Below are 13,259 nucleotides of genomic sequence, written 5' to 3' on the forward strand. Positions count from 1 at the left end.
CGCACTGTACGCATTCGTGTGGTTGGTTTAATGTCCAATAAAGTAAACTGAGTGCGAAACTTGGTCACAATCGCATTAATTGTTTGCTCACTTGGTCGATTATGTAGACCATAAATCGGACGTAAAGCGCGAAACACATTTCGAACCGAACACTGATTTTGGTAATAAAATTCAATGATTTGCAAGCGTTGCTCGTTAGTAAGTCTATTCATGATGAAATGTCAAAGCATACTGAGCATCTTTCTCTTTGACACCATGTCTGAAATCCCACGTGATCTGTCAAATACTAATGCATGAAAATCCTAACCTCAAAAGAATCACCCTTTATTATAAAAATACATGGGCAATATAAAAATCTTACTACGAAATGTAGACAATTTACTAAGAAAAAATTTTGTATGGAAAAAAATTTTTGTAGTAAAAATTAACTTAACGACATTACCGATTCGTATGATGGCTACCTACAGATTATTTCCCTTTTTATTATAAGTTGGAGTGTTTTTCCTCACATTGAAAATTGTAGATAAAGTAGAATAAAAAGTAGTTAATATAATCCTTGCCGGGTGTATATCATTTTTTATAGATTCCTCATAGATTTGGTATATATTTGACCTTAACTTATAGATAGAATTCAAACTAATCAATAAACGTGCTACTGGAAAATGTGAGTGCATCATGTGAGGGAGTTTTTAACAAAGATTATAGATTTGAGGAAGATGGGAGATTGGCTTGCGTCATACCAAATGTTGCATTTAATAGATTAGTTTAATACATGTTTGTAATCTTTTAGTTTTTATTTTTTAAATGAAAAATGTAATTTTCTTAATGAAACAATGTTAAATTTTAGACAACAACAAAAACATCACATTTTCCCCTTTATGGAAATTTATTTCGTGCTCTTAATTTCTTTTTATTTGCATTGTTTAGTTACCTTGTAACCTTTGGTATTTTTTGCCCACAATACACACACTTTGAGTTCTTTAGTAAGTTCAGTAGCTTGTATTTATTGGTCTGATTTCACACTTGAATGTCTATTTTATCTATGTACACTTAGGGTTTTTTCTTTGTCTCAGTAACTATGATTTATAAACTTGATTTGTTTGCACTCTGCCGCTTGCCTCTCAGGTAGAATTATGACAATTGACTCAACCAAACCCAAAAATTAAGAACAATTGAAATGTCCCTCTTGATACATCAATCCAAACTTGACGAAAAGGAACTTAACGAACTGAGAGTAAGAGAGGCAAAGGGCAGAGAGCGGAGGCGATCTGTTCACGTTATACCATTACACACAGTGGGTCAAGTGCTTACGTGAACATACCGCCCCCCTTGCACCAACTGTGCAAAATAAGAATGATAATAATATGATAGAAATTCAAAAATTAATGGTATAAATTTATACAAAGATAATAATTCATAAAAATTCAATTCATAGCAACTAAAAATAAAGAAAGGGAAAACAATTCAAATTGCTATTGGGCCAACTATTATAGGATTTAATCCAAGTTCAAATACTACTTCAAGAGAAGTTAAAAGTAAATAGAGTTAAAAATAAACTTAAAATCAGATGATCTGATTGTCCGATTCAGCATCAATATTCATCTGTCCAAAAAATGCTCTCCCAAATATGGTATCCTGTGCAAAAGGTAAATCTTTCTCTCTTCGGGGTAGCCCTAGGTATGCCACTGCCGCAACGTCTGCACCCAATACCACCGAGCAGGGGTAAGGAATATGAAACCCGTGGTCTGCCAGGTTCTCTGCTCCGTATCTGGACCGAATAGCATGTGCAAGCAATGGCATTGCAGGCATTCGTATGGCCGGTTGCACTCTACGAACGAGATCAACTGAAACGGTACGGACATCATTATGCATACCCCAGAGACGAACTGGCAAAACGTCGGTACACTTTTCCCAGGCCAAGGGAAAAGTGGCCGTCGGGGTGTAATAACTAGTCATCACATTCGGATCGAGCATAGCTCGGACGTGGAGATGTTCTTGAGGGGCACGTGGCGTCCACATGACGACCCACGAGGTCATTTGGACCCAAGCTCGGCCCGATACGACTGGGTGGAGAAGTGTGTGATGTGGTTTAGTACACTCCCAACATACGGCTTCTGAGGTACACTGAGCAAATCGGTGAGAGAACGCAAGACAATTTGTGCAGCCGTCCTTATCGCGAATAAATGCCCGTTTCTCGAGCGGGGGAAGGGCCAAGAATCGTCGACAGGTACGCAGCGAGTGTCTCGAAATACATAGAGGACACAAATAGTCATCGTTGAAATCCATTGCTGCGGAGAGAAGAGACAAAATTAGTGGGAGGCACATATTCGAACCATACTGGACCAATAGACATAATTTGGTGTTTTGATTATTCTGCTCGAGGTAAAAGGACTAACTTATGGACTGGACGTGTGACAACTCCAGCTTGTGTCCTAACATCCACAACCCGTATCTGATTGTCTTGCCCCCTGTACAACTTAACTACCCGGCCAAGACGCCAGTCGGTGGGGCAAATCGTTTCGTTTCGTAAAACTACGAGATCATTCAGGGCCAAATTTTCCTTTTGAGCTTTCCATTTGAAGCGTTTATTAAGTTCCGACAAATATTCGGATTTCCATCTGCGGCAGAACTCTTGTTGAATAATTTTAATTTTACGCCACCGATTCAATAGAGAAGTTTTCGAGGGAACTTCTTCTAATTCTGCGGGTGATAGGAGTGAAGAGCCAACTAGAAAATGAGCAGGGGTGAGGGCTGCGAGATCATCTTGGTTTTCTGATAGTGGAGCTAAAGGTCGAGAATTCATACAACACTCTATAGAGGTAAGTATAGTGGCAAATTCCTCAAAGGTATGTCGAATTTGGCCCGATATTTTCTTCAGATGGGTTTTACAGCTCTTTACGCCGGCCTCCCACAGCCCTCCCATATGAGGAGCTGCTGCCGGTATAAAATGCCACTCTATTTGTTGATACCCATAGCGCGAAACAATTTCGTCTCCCAGCTCAGAGACAACACGTTTAAGACTCATATTTAGCTCTTTTGCAGCGCCAACGAAATTCCTGCCGTTGTCCGAGTATATTTTACGTGGACATCCTCTTCGCGAGACAAAACGAGTAAATGCGGCTAAAAATGCCTGTGTCGACAGGTCACAGACAGGTTCCAAATGAACCGCTTTTGTTACGAAGCAAATAAAAAGGCAAATGTATCCTTTAGATATTCGGCATCCTCTTCCCTGGGTGATTTTAATGTCGAACGGGCCTGCGTAGTCTACCCCAGATGTGGCAAAGGGGCGACCGAACGTTGTCCTTTCATCTGGTAATGGAGCCATTATTTGACCCTGGCGTGACTGACGTGAAACCACACATTTCTTGCATCGGTTAATTCGTGATTTTATAAGATTCTTCGCCCGAATAATCCAACACTCGAGTCTAATCGTAGCTAGAGTCAATTGCAGTCCCCCATGCAGAGTTAGACGATGTATAAATTCAACGTAAAGTTGAGCAAATCTACTTCTACAAGAGAGTACAACAGGGTGTCTCTCATTGTACGTAAGAGCCATTGTAGAACCAAGGCGACCATTGGCGCGAATGACCTGATGCTTATCCAAAAACGGAGTTAATGTAAGAAGGCAACTATTTGCCGGCAATGTTTGTCTTCGACTAAGACAATTGTACTCTGTCCGAAAATACATCTTCTGAGACAGAATCATAAGTCGGTATTTAGCTTGAGTCAATTCGGTCGACGACAAGTTGACAGTTTTGTGATCGAAATCTTTCCGACTAGAAGGATGGGTATGAGCCAAAAAACGCAAGATATATCCTAACACATGTAGCGCCCTCGAGAGACAAGAAAACCGTTCTAGAAAATCCTCCATATCGTCAGACCTAGCAACTAGAACCTGCACTGGTCTAGATTCTAAAGATGTATCGGGAATGTTTTGTGGCGAGGGCCAAAACTGTTTATCCATTTGCAACCAAGGTGGACCCTGCCACCATAAATCACACCCCTTTAATTCCAAAGGGGTCACCCCCCGGGTTGCTAGGTCCGCAGGATTATCAGAAGTGCCAACATGTCTCCAATTACTTCCAACCTTTTCCTGAATTATAGACACCCTGTTGGCGACAAAAGTCGTCCAATTGTGAGATGGTTTTTTGAGCCAAGATAATACTATTGTGGAATCGGACCACGGTATCAGCGTGTAAGGTTGCATGTGAAGCTGCGGCAATAAAGAATCGGCCAATTTGGCCAGTAAGAAGGCTCCACATAGTTCAAGTCTCGGAATCGACATTTTCTTTATAGGTGCAACTTTCGATTTCGCGACAAGTAATTTCGTATAAACGGTACCCTCTACTTCCACACGAATATACAAAGCGGCAGCATAGGCTAACTCAGATGAATCGCAAAATCCGTGATACTCAATGAGACACTGTGGAGAATAGTTCAACCATCTGTCTATTTTTATATGGTCTATTCCTTCGTAATTTGAGACAAAATTTTTCCACTTTAATAGTGCCAAAGGTTTTATTGGATCATCCCATCCAATATCGTCGAGCCACATCATTTGCATAATTACCTTTGCATTTATTATCACTGGTGAGAGCCAACCTAACGGATCGAAAAGCCGAGCTATGATTGAAAGCACTTCCCTTTTCGTAAATGATTCTTTGTGAGCCAATTTTTCAGTGACAAAATAGAAACTATCAGAGACAGCATTCCATCTTATGCCAAGCGTTTTCACAGAGCTCTTGTCATCAAAATCCAAGAACTGCTCATTAAGTAGATGGTCACGAGGTAAATTCTCTAAAATTTTTCTATTATTAGAAGTCCATTTTCTGAGCTGGAATCCAGCGGATTCTAAAATAGCAATTAACTGATCTCGAGCCTCCAATGCCTCCGAGACAGAATGTGCTCCCACCAATGAGTCGTCTACATACATATTGTCCCTTAAAATTCTTGACCCTATAGGAAACCTTTCCTTCTCATCTTCTGCCAACTGCAATAATGTTCTCAGAGCCAAAAACGGGGCGCAGTTGATCCCAAAAGTTACGGTATTTAATTGAAAATCTTGTATTTCTTCCTCCGGAGAGGCACGATATACAATTCGTTGATACGGGACATGGTCCGGATTGACCAGAATTTGCCTATACATTTTAGTTATATCGGCGTTAAATACGTATTTATAAAACCGCCAATTAATTATCAAGGAAATAATATCCTTTTGTAATACCGGGCCAACAAATAATGCGTCGTTAAGACTTTTGCCATTTGCCGATGGGCAAGAGGCATTAAACACCACTCTCAACTTCGTCGTAGTGCTATCTGGCTTAAAAACGCCATGATGAGGCAAATAAAAATAATTGCCAGAATCTGATTTAGGAGCATCAACTCTCTCCATATGTCCCAGAGACAAATATTCTTCGATGACTTCATCGTACATTCTCTTTAAATCTGGTTTACGAGCCAATGATTTCTCGTTTCTTAAGAATTGACAAAGGGCAATATACCGATTGGAGCTTTTCATAACCAATGGGTTCTCCGGCTTAAAAGGCAAATCTACCACATACCTGCCGCTTGGCGTTCGTACCGTCGTATTTTTATAAATTTCCTCACACAGTCTATCATCTTCCGAAACAATTTCTCTCCTAGAAACTTCCTCCACTTCCCAAAATTTTGCCAGTTGTTCATCAACTGATACGCGGGTACAATGTGAAACTCGAACCGAATGTTTCGATTTTTTATTATTGGCTGGGCCAGTAACAATCCACCCAAAGACTGTTTGTTGTGCCACTAAAGAGCCAAGAACGCCGTGTTTCACCCCATTTAACAAAATTAACGGATACAAATTACCCCCTATTAGGATATCTACTGGGCCAGTTTGATAAAATTTTGGGTCTGCATATTCCAATTCTGGTAGCTGATCAATTGAACGATCATCAAATGAATGACTTGGCACATCGCCAGTTACATCGCACACTACTAGTGCATCAATTTCTGCCATGAAATTGTTATAAATTGAGCCAATTCTCAAAAATGCAATTTGTGAACATTTAATCAATGCACTACCTCCTAGGCCCGTTATTTCAGCTGAGACGGGCCTGGTCGGCAAATTGAGTAATTTCTGAATTTTCTTAGAGACAAATGTCTCATCTGAGCAAGGGTCAATTAAAGCTCTCACCTTGTGAGACGAACCATCCTTTAAAATATTGATCCAAGCAGTAGCTAACATAGTCCTATTACAACCCGACATATGGTATGCCCTCACATTTTGTGATGTAGACGGCACTTCAGTGGACTGTTGAATAGTCGGTTGCACATTTGACAAATTATCTACGCTTGGACTATTCTGTTGCACACTTCCAACTATATGCAACATTGTATGATGCTTTGAACCACACTTCGTACATGTGGATTTACTGAGGCATTTCGCCGCTGCATGCCCTCGGCCCAAACAGTTCAAGCAACTCTTATTCTTCCTAACAACCGATATTCTTTGTTTCGGATTCATGTTCAAAAATTTGGAACAAGATTTCAATTCATGCTTCTCTTCACACAATACGCATTTTGGATTGACTTTCGTATGATGAACCTTCAACTGTCTCGAATTCTCAAAGTTATTCTTCTTCTGCCGCGAGCCAAAATCGTGAGTACTCATCATGTCAGACACACTTTCCAGTGTCTGAAACCTCTCAGTTAAAAATTTACTCAAATCTTCCCATTTTGGAAGTTCCGTCTTTTCACCAATGGACTGTTCCCACAGAGACAATGTTAACTTGGGTAACTTTGAGGAACATTGGAAAACAAATATCGGATCCCACGATCCCACATCAATTTTGTAAAGTTTTAATACCGAAATACAATTTGAAATATCCCTATGCAATTTCTTGAGACAACTGGAGGATTCTTGAGAACATTGGGGCAAGTTAAATAAAATTCTCAATTGGTTATTGATTAGAATTCTCTTATTATCATACTGTGATTTCAAATTTGTCCACGCAATATCAAACCCTTCGGCCGTCAACTGCACACCGCGATTTATCTCCCTGGCCTCACCACTTGTCTTTTGAAACAAGTGGTATAATTTCTCGACAGGGCTAAGTTTTTTGTTATTAATATATATGGCAGTAAATAGGTCGCGGAAGCTGGGCCAAGACACATAGTCCCCATGAAACACTTCTGTATCACACGGAGGGACACTTATGGACGATGAACTCGTCTTGGTTACCACTTGAGAGACAACTGATTTATTCCTCCAGTTACCTAATATAGTCATACAGTTCATGTAACTAGTGTGAACCTCACCCTTTCGCTTTCTAACAGCAGCTTTATTTGCCTTGGTGCAATCTGGGTTCGCATTGCATTCCTTATAACTAGCTTTCAGTTCTGCCCACAATTCTTGCAACTCCTGTCTTTCCGCCTCAATTGTTGTGTCATTATAGTTACTTGAGTCAGCCTCGCTCATCCTTTTTGCATGGGCATCAAAGTCGTCGCATAGACTCAAATATTCCTCGACCAACCCCATTTCGATAATTACTTTATCTCTCTTTACAGTGTACGGGCCAATAAATATCTATAAAAACAGTCTATGCCTTAAACTTAATTCACCGAGACAGATTATGAGCCAGCTATTTTCTTACAACTGATATCCCAAAATTAATTACCAATAAAATTATTCAAATAAAATCGCTACCACCGTGCTTTTTTATTTACTTTAATGCCGACACAAAGAAATTTGTTGTTGTACAAAATTATTGCCGACCAAAATATTTGTTATTTTTGAAACCAATTGGATATTTATATTCCACACATTTACACATTTCCTCGGCTTAGTGGTAGCCCGAATAATCCAAGAGACAATAATTTATCACAATACATGCAACACATAAATATCCATATAAAAAAATTAATTTCCAAATTCCTTTATTTTGGTTCAGCGTAAATAATTAAATAATGAAATCCAGTACGTCTTCACCTTACAAAAAATAGAGACAAATTTCGTATGTAAAGCAAACAATAACAATTATTTGCACTTTACCAAGGGGTTAGAAGAGCCAAATATAAAATATAGCAAATGTGTGTAAAGCAAGTCAAAGCAATTTTTTCACTTTACCAACGAGCCAAAATATAAAAAAGTAAACATAAGCTGCGTAGTGCTTTGGTGTGGGAACAACTGCTATGCTCTTAAATGGCCCTTTCTCTTAAATATTTGTAGCAATAGCAAATAAGTGCTCTCTACTCAACGAGTGCAAAAAAAAAAAAAAAAAAAAAAAAAAAAAAAAACACTTGACGTCATTTATGTATAATCATGTGTAGTTAGGTGGTTGATTTTCTTTTTTTAACTCTCTTAAAGTGTGCGTACTAATGTTTGCGCAGCGACAATGTAAGCTTGCAACAAGCCAACAGCGGTTGGAATATAAAGGCAGAGCAACGACGTCAACAACTTTGACGACCACGACAGTCAACTACTGTCAACAAAATTCCAAAGCGCACAATTTGTATGGAGCCAAACTTCTCGGTCTGCTAAAGCAGCACAACGACGTCAACTATTTTGACGACAGCCAACTACGACCGACTGTATTAGAAGCAATTCTATGGTGTTGCTGAATAACAATAAACAACAAAAATCTATACACCAAAGAATAACTGTGAGACAAAAAAAAAAAAACCCAGAATAACGGTTTCACCAAAATTTCAAATTTTCGGTGTATTTTTCTCTCAATATTTATGCTGATCTTTCTTTAAACCAATGCGCCAATTACGCTACAGAGCCAAGCAAAAATATAAAAAAAAAAACAACAAACCGTGGTGCAACCGTGCCAATATGTTGGAAATATTTTAGACAAACCAAGCGAGCCAAATATTGTTTTTTCTTTTGACACATTAGAAATTAACGCAAAATGCTCTTTCCAGTATGTCTATATGGGCCAGTATTTTTTATTGTACAAAAGAAATGTACATACCTTGACGATGTCGCTGATTCTTTTTTGTAGATCGATAGGACCAATGTTTAGTTACCTTGTAACCTTTGGTATTTTTTGCCCACAATACACACACTTTGAGTTCTTTAGTAAGTTCAGTAGCTTGTATTTATTGGTCTGATTTCACACTTGAATGTCTATTTTATCTATGTACACTTAGGGTTTTTTCTTTGTCTCAGTAACTATGATTTATAAACTTGATTTGTTTGCACTCTGCCGCTTGCCTCTCAGGTAGAATTATGACAATTGACTCAACCAAACCCAAAAATTAAGAACAATTGAAATGTCCCTCTTGATACATCAATCCAAACTTGACGAAAAGGAACTTAACGAACTGAGAGTAAGAGAGGCAAAGGGCAGAGAGCGGAGGCGATCTGTTCACGTTATACCATTACACACAGTGGGTCAAGTGCTTACGTGAACAGTGATTGAAACCAAAATTTTTTTTTTTGTGTGTACGCACTGTACGCATTCGTGTGGTTGGTTTAATGTCCAATAAAGTAAACTGAGTGCGAAACTTGGTCACAATCGCATTAATTGTTTGCTCACTTGGTCGATTATGTAGACCATAAATCGGACGTAAAGCGCGAAACACATTTCGAACCGAACACTGATTTTGGTAATAAAATTCAATGATTTGCAAGCGTTGCTCGTTAGTAAGTCTATTCATGATGAAATGTCAAAGCATACTGAGCATCTTTCTCTTTGACACCATGTCTGAAATCCCACGTGATCTGTCAAATACTAATGCATGAAAATCCTAACCTCAAAAGAATCACCCTTTATTATAAAAATACATGGGCAATATAAAAATCTTACTACGAAATGTAGACAATTTACTAAGAAAAAATTTTGTATGGAAAAAAATTTTTGTAGTAAAAATTAACTTAACGACATTACCGATTCGTATGATGGCTACCTACAGATTATTTCCCTTTTTATTATAAGTTGGAGTGTTTTTCCTCACATTGAAAATTGTAGATAAAGTAGAATAAAAAGTAGTTAATATAATCCTTGCCGGGTGTATATCATTTTTTATAGATTCCTCATAGATTTGGTATATATTTGACCTTAACTTATAGATAGAATTCAAACTAATCAATAAACGTGCTACTGGAAAATGTGAGTGCATCATGTGAGGGAGTTTTTAACAAAGATTATAGATTTGAGGAAGATGGGAGATTGGCTTGCGTCATACCAAATGTTGCATTTAATAGATTAGTTTAATACATGTTTGTAATCTTTTAGTTTTTATTTTTTAAATGAAAAATGTAATTTTCTTAATGAAACAATGTTAAATTTTAGACAACAACAAAAACATCACATTTTCCCCTTTATGGAAATTTATTTCGTGCTCTTAATTTCTTTTTATTTGCATTTTAATGCTATGTCAATACTTGTCGTATACGCGTTTGGTTCGAGTATTAAACTAATGTGGTAAATGGTTTGATGTGCTCAGTAGCCAATCTCCCATCTTCCTCTTCTATAATCTTTGGTTTTTAAGAGACATTTTGTGTATATCTCGTATGATTGTTTGTGTTTGTTATTGCGTCATTTATGCTGTTGTTGGTTGTTTTGATTCTAGAGACAATGGAATGTTCCTTGTGTGTTGTTGGTATCTTTTGTGGTGAGTCAAGTGCTTACGTGAACATACCGCCCCCCTTGCACCAACTGTGCAAAATAAGAATGATAATAATATGATAGAAATTCAAAAATTAATGGTATAAATTTATACAAAGATAATAATTCATAAAAATTCAATTCATAGCAACTAAAAATAAAGAAAGGGAAAACAATTCAAATTGCTATTGGGCCAACTATTATAGGATTTAATCCAAGTTCAAATACTACTTCAAGAGAAGTTAAAAGTAAATAGAGTTAAAAATAAACTTAAAATCAGATGATCTGATTGTCCGATTCAGCATCAATATTCATCTGTCCAAAAAATGCTCTCCCAAATATGGTATCCTGTGCAAAAGGTAAATCTTTCTCTCTTCGGGGTAGCCCTAGGTATGCCACTGCCGCAACGTCTGCACCCAATACCACCGAGCAGGGGTAAGGAATATGAAACCCGTGGTCTGCCAGGTTCTCTGCTCCGTATCTGGACCGAATAGCATGTGCAAGCAATGGCATTGCAGGCATTCGTATGGCCGGTTGCACTCTACGAACGAGATCAACTGAAACGGTACGGACATCATTATGCATACCCCAGAGACGAACTGGCAAAACGTCGGTACACTTTTCCCAGGCCAAGGGAAAAGTGGCCGTCGGGGTGTAATAACTAGTCATCACATTCGGATCGAGCATAGCTCGGACGTGGAGATGTTCTTGAGGGGCACGTGGCGTCCACATGACGACCCACGAGGTCATTTGGACCCAAGCTCGGCCCGATACGACTGGGTGGAGAAGTGTGTGATGTGGTTTAGTACACTCCCAACATACGGCTTCTGAGGTACACTGAGCAAATCGGTGAGAGAACGCAAGACAATTTGTGCAGCCGTCCTTATCGCGAATAAATGCCCGTTTCTCGAGCGGGGGAAGGGCCAAGAATCGTCGACAGGTACGCAGCGAGTGTCTCGAAATACATAGAGGACACAAATAGTCATCGTTGAAATCCATTGCTGCGGAGAGAAGAGACAAAATTAGTGGGAGGCACATATTCGAACCATACTGGACCAATAGACATAATTTGGTGTTTTGATTATTCTGCTCGAGGTAAAAGGACTAACTTATGGACTGGACGTGTGACAACTCCAGCTTGTGTCCTAACATCCACAACCCGTATCTGATTGTCTTGCCCCCTGTACAACTTAACTACCCGGCCAAGACGCCAGTCGGTGGGGCAAATCGTTTCGTTTCGTAAAACTACGAGATCATTCAGGGCCAAATTTTCCTTTTGAGCTTTCCATTTGAAGCGTTTATTAAGTTCCGACAAATATTCGGATTTCCATCTGCGGCAGAACTCTTGTTGAATAATTTTAATTTTACGCCACCGATTCAATAGAGAAGTTTTCGAGGGAACTTCTTCTAATTCTGCGGGTGATAGGAGTGAAGAGCCAACTAGAAAATGAGCAGGGGTGAGGGCTGCGAGATCATCTTGGTTTTCTGATAGTGGAGCTAAAGGTCGAGAATTCATACAACACTCTATAGAGGTAAGTATAGTGGCAAATTCCTCAAAGGTATGTCGAATTTGGCCCGATATTTTCTTCAGATGGGTTTTACAGCTCTTTACGCCGGCCTCCCACAGCCCTCCCATATGAGGAGCTGCTGCCGGTATAAAATGCCACTCTATTTGTTGATACCCATAGCGCGAAACAATTTCGTCTCCCAGCTCAGAGACAACACGTTTAAGACTCATATTTAGCTCTTTTGCAGCGCCAACGAAATTCCTGCCGTTGTCCGAGTATATTTTACGTGGACATCCTCTTCGCGAGACAAAACGAGTAAATGCGGCTAAAAATGCCTGTGTCGACAGGTCACAGACAGGTTCCAAATGAACCGCTTTTGTTACGAAGCAAATAAAAAGGCAAATGTATCCTTTAGATATTCGGCATCCTCTTCCCTGGGTGATTTTAATGTCGAACGGGCCTGCGTAGTCTACCCCAGATGTGGCAAAGGGGCGACCGAACGTTGTCCTTTCATCTGGTAATGGAGCCATTATTTGACCCTGGCGTGACTGACGTGAAACCACACATTTCTTGCATCGGTTAATTCGTGATTTTATAAGATTCTTCGCCCGAATAATCCAACACTCGAGTCTAATCGTAGCTAGAGTCAATTGCAGTCCCCCATGCAGAGTTAGACGATGTATAAATTCAACGTAAAGTTGAGCAAATCTACTTCTACAAGAGAGTACAACAGGGTGTCTCTCATTGTACGTAAGAGCCATTGTAGAACCAAGGCGACCATTGGCGCGAATGACCTGATGCTTATCCAAAAACGGAGTTAATGTAAGAAGGCAACTATTTGCCGGCAATGTTTGTCTTCGACTAAGACAATTGTACTCTGTCCGAAAATACATCTTCTGAGACAGAATCATAAGTCGGTATTTAGCTTGAGTCAATTCGGTCGACGACAAGTTGACAGTTTTGTGATCGAAATCTTTCCGACTAGAAGGATGGGTATGAGCCAAAAAACGCAAGATATATCCTAACACATGTAGCGCCCTCGAGAGACAAGAAAACCGTTCTAGAAAATCCTCCATATCGTCAGACCTAGCAACTAGAACCTGCACTGGTCTAGATTCTAAAGATGTATCGGGAATGTTTTGTGGCGAGGGCCAAAACT

General features: G+C 39.4%; 1 protein-coding gene across 6 annotated transcripts in view; it reads right to left on the reverse strand.

Moving 5' to 3' along the window:
• mthl14 (methuselah-like 14) overlaps positions 1–13,259 on the reverse strand; it is a 260,291-nt gene that overhangs the window by 160,943 nt on the left and 86,089 nt on the right. The window lies entirely within an intron of this gene.

Source organism: Haematobia irritans, chromosome 4 (assembly GCF_050003625.1).
Source record: "Haematobia irritans isolate KBUSLIRL chromosome 4, ASM5000362v1, whole genome shotgun sequence".
Classification (NCBI taxonomy): Eukaryota; Metazoa; Arthropoda; class Insecta; order Diptera; family Muscidae; genus Haematobia; species Haematobia irritans.